Source organism: Lolium rigidum, chromosome 1 (assembly GCF_022539505.1).
Source record: "Lolium rigidum isolate FL_2022 chromosome 1, APGP_CSIRO_Lrig_0.1, whole genome shotgun sequence".
Classification (NCBI taxonomy): Eukaryota; Viridiplantae; Streptophyta; class Magnoliopsida; order Poales; family Poaceae; genus Lolium; species Lolium rigidum.
This window is the reverse complement of record NC_061508.1, coordinates 347,382,407-347,386,589: the sequence shown is the minus strand read 5'-3', so window position 1 is coordinate 347,386,589 and position 4,183 is coordinate 347,382,407. Positions and strand designations below refer to the sequence as shown.

The 4,183-nt window shown below is 48.0% G+C and overlaps 1 long non-coding RNA gene across 1 annotated transcript; it reads left to right on the top strand.

Annotated features, from left to right (window-relative positions):
* Nucleotides 1-1,920: 1,920 nt before the first annotated feature.
* On the top strand, nt 1,921-2,363 carry LOC124684543. The gene is made up of 2 exons (XR_006997060.1): nt 1,921-1,972; nt 2,049-2,363. It is a non-coding gene; the product is annotated as an uncharacterized LOC124684543 (long non-coding RNA).
* Nucleotides 2,364-4,183: the final 1,820 nt, after the last annotated feature.

Below are 4,183 nucleotides of genomic sequence, written 5' to 3'. Positions count from 1 at the left end.
CTATATATCAAACATGAGTTGATGTAATCTAATTTGATGTGCCTACAGGTACGATATATACAAAGCAAGAATTGTTCTTAATAAGATCAAGAGAGCAGGCCTCGTTTCATTAACCTTCCTGGCCTACAGTCGTTATTCGGACGATAAGGAAGCTCAGCCATGATGATGGAATGAGAGCAACTGGAGACAAGATCTCACCTCACTGAGAACTATTCTCCGCGCGCGTAAGAAGAAGCAAGACTCAAGACAACATCTTGTTTGATGGATAAGAGGGCCCTTTATTAATTACAGGGGTGTAAACTTAGTACTATTATTAATATGATTACCATTAAGGGAATGTTTTTATGACGTGCCAGCTAGAACTTGAGTACAAGTCTAGCACAGGTGGACTGCTATATTTGTGATGTTATCACAATCTAATATAAGGGGTGGGTTGAGTGGCCTGTTGTTTTTGTTGTTTATCCCTGCAAGGTTATTGGAGAGGTGGCGCCCGGGGATGTTGACTGCGTCAGCACAGCCACCAGATCTTCCACGTTTTCGTGCTCGTCGGCGCGCTAACGCACTACGTCGCTACCGTGATCCTCATCAGCTTGCGCGAGGCCCTGGCTGCCGCCTCCGGGGCGGCGTCCGCGTTGTTGTGACGCGCAGAGCGGAAAGTGATCACGTGTACGTCGTCAGACGTAGGGTGTGACATTGATTCGTTGATTCGTGCACCTAGTGTAGATGATTCTTTGGACCCGAGTACTCGAGGCATGTGTATCAGGAGTTTGTGGTCTTGTTGGCGAGACTTTGCTACGCCAAATGCCGTAAGAGTGAGCAGCAATTAAGGTGCAAATTCTTACTCCCAAATTGGGATGGGGTTAAAGAGTAATCTCATACGATAGCAAAATGAACTATAAGTGGGACTTTGCTTCGATCCCACTTGACACCTACTCACAGTGATGAACACTGTAGAGATTCCACTTGCTAGTGAACATACATGAAGAACTTGACATGTCCGTGGAGTATTAAGCAAGAGTACCAACGTGTGCAAATATTTTGTTCTTACTGTCCCTGCAACACTGCACTCAATAACACGTCCAGACGTCCAGTTCAGCAATATAGCTAATATTTCTACAAATGACAAATGAGTTTGTCAAATGGATTTGCTCGAGAAGTACAGACAACCCTAGATCGGTTTCTCCCGTTTCTTGGCAGCACTACATAGGAACCGGATTCTTCATAGCCCAAAAAGTTCTTGCGCCAAAAGCATTCAGAGAGGTGCTGCTCTCAAGGTACACGCACAGATACGAAAGCAACTTTATAATTAACCAAAGGGTTAATTATTGGTTTGCCACTACACCCCGCGCAACACTCAGTTTTGCCACTAGAGCAGAATGGTGCTCAGTTTTGCCACTAGTCTGTGTGCAACGACTCGTTCCGTGAGTCTGCCGTTTCATTCAGGTCAACGTCCTTGACTCGGTTGTTTCAGGTGGGACCAAGCGGAGACGCATTTGAAAAGAGGACCGGCTGTTTCAGGTGGGACCAGGCGGAAACGCATTTGAAAAGAGGACCGTTGCAGGCCGTTTCACGTGGGACCCACAAGGCAACCGTTGGAGCTCAACCCCATTTAAAATCCCTGATCGCGCGGCGGAGCTCGCAGCGGTGAGAAGAAATCGACGGGGTTGGAGACGGCCCCTCGCAGAGGTGCGGCGCGGGCGACCGAGAGGGCCTTGTTGACGGGGAGCGCCGCCGACGGCGGGAGCTGCGGAGGGCGCAGCCGTCCGCCGAAGCACCTCACGGTTCAGATCCCGCGCCACCTCTATCCATGTCTTCTTCTAGCTCCCGTGCCACCTCTCGGTTCGAGCTTCCGGTGCGCATGGAGATGCCGATCCTCCTCTGTCCGCGGTGCCGGGCGCCCGTTGATCGGAGGATTTCACGCACACCGAAGAACACCAATCGTCCGTTCTACGTGTGCAGCAGCGAGAAAGGGGTAAGAATAGTGGAAATTTCAGTATTTTGTGCATAGTTTGTGCTCAATGTGGTTGATCTCTTTCGTGTGCTTGCAGATCAAATGCTTCTTCGTTTGGGTCGATGTTTTGCTCCAGACGCTGATGAATCAGCTGCTAGATGAGCACGAAGAATGGTTGCCCATCTTGCCACAGACGACACGGGTCGCCGCGATAGCTAGTGCAGAAGAGACGCAGGGCGGATCACGCATTGACAGAGAGGTAGCTTTTGAGCTAAGGTGGATGAACCAGAAGATTAGAGAGCTCGAAGATCAATCAAAAATTTGGAATTACATTTGTGCATTTGTAGGTGGTATTGTCATCGCACTAGGTTTAATGTTGACATTGTATGGAAAGGCATGAATTTGTGATGAATTTGTAAGCTTCAAATTGTATGAACTTGTAAGCTTGAATTTGCAAGCTTGAAATAAATAAATCTGATCAAAATTCGATAGTGGCAAAGATTTGGCTTTGGGCAGATGAGAAGGGTGTTTAAAAAAACGGTGAAAAATGAAATAACAAAAAAGGGTGCGGCTAGGATTCAAACCCAAGACCTCTTTGTTTGGTAGCGTGAAGGATTGCTCTGGTAACCAGTGGGGTGGATGGACAGATATTGAAAAGCAAAAGGAAGAAATCTAGCTATAGTTAGTTCTAGTTAGTTCTAGTTCGTGACTTGGTTTTTTTTTTGACAGAATTCGTGACTTGGTTTATGGTGTAAGGATGCATATGTTTATTCTTTGTGTTTATGCACGCTGCTTAACCAAAAAAAGGGTGCGTCTTTGTTATTTCAAGCATTACGTGTTTGTGGTTTAGGTTGGAAAAATAATCAAACAAAAAAAGGTGCATCTTTCTTTTTTTGCGAGGGAAAAATGGTGCATTTATCTGATTTCAAGCATTGCGTGTTTGTGATTTTTTGTTTCATACTTATATGGGTACCCTAATTATATTACATCAAATTTCATACTTGGATCCATGTTTGTGATTTCATAATTCATACACCCTTGATATATTACATCGAAATCATAGAAAACTAAGATATATGAGATGCAAATATTGGTAGCCAGATCATCACGCAAAATAACTTAGATAAATTCGATACATAAGATGCTTAGTTCCACCATTACACGGAAATAACTTAGATAGATAGATGGGTACCCTAGATAGATAGATAGATGGGTACCCTAGATAGATAAGTTCAGTGACACACGACTTGACACGACTCGACACGGAACCACATAGAAAATGAAAACGTAAAGCTAAAAAAACATGACGAGCTTGACGAGAACACATCTTGGCCGCACCACCTGCCGCAGCACCTGCGCCGCACCACCGTCTTCACTAGCGTCTTCACTTGTAGTACGGGAGGCAGTGCATAGGTTTCCCGGAGAAGAAGATGGCGTCGCAATCGGTGAAGACGTTGTAGGTGGTGAAGAAGATTGACTCGCAGCCGCACCATAAGACCTCACCGAGGAGGGCGTACGCGTCAAATCGGTTGGCGAAGGTGATCGTGAGAAGCTTGAGGGCGACGCCTTCACGAGACTCATTGACGTAGTACATGACGGGCGAGCCCGGTGGGAGGTGGGAGAAGCCCTCGTCGAGGAACTCTCGAGTGAGCTCGATCTCGCTCCTCCACCTCGACTTTGCCCACACACGGAGCGTGTTGTCGACGAGGACGTCCGCCGGATAGAGTAGCTCCGGCCTGGTGCGCGGACGGCGGAAGGTCGGTCCCGTGTACTGCATCTTCGGAGAGGCAGAGAGGCTCGCTTGAGTGCGTGGTGCTTTGGAGATGGAGAGGAAGAGAGGCTCGCTCGGTTGGTGTGTGGGAGAGGAAGAGAGGCCCCTTATAAAGAGGTTGGCTCATAATTCGGGTTCCTAATGATGAATTAACGCGTGTCTAGCCGTCTTCCAAAAATAATTATTGGTTTTGACGCGATCGACGATGGGACGGCTCGAGACGATGGCAAAGCCGATGCGGCCGCATCGCTGCGAGAGCTGAGACGATGGCAACGCTGAGACGCTGCGTCGATGCATTAAAAGGCGTCGGCGAGTGCGTGGAAAGGGTTGTTGGCGTGGCGCCTGCATGGCGCATGCATGGCGCATGCATCGCAGGCCTAGACACGCGGGACGGCCCAACGGACCAACGGAGATTTCAGTGTTCTTATAGCCCACCGCAGAAAAGAGAAAGGAACCAATCA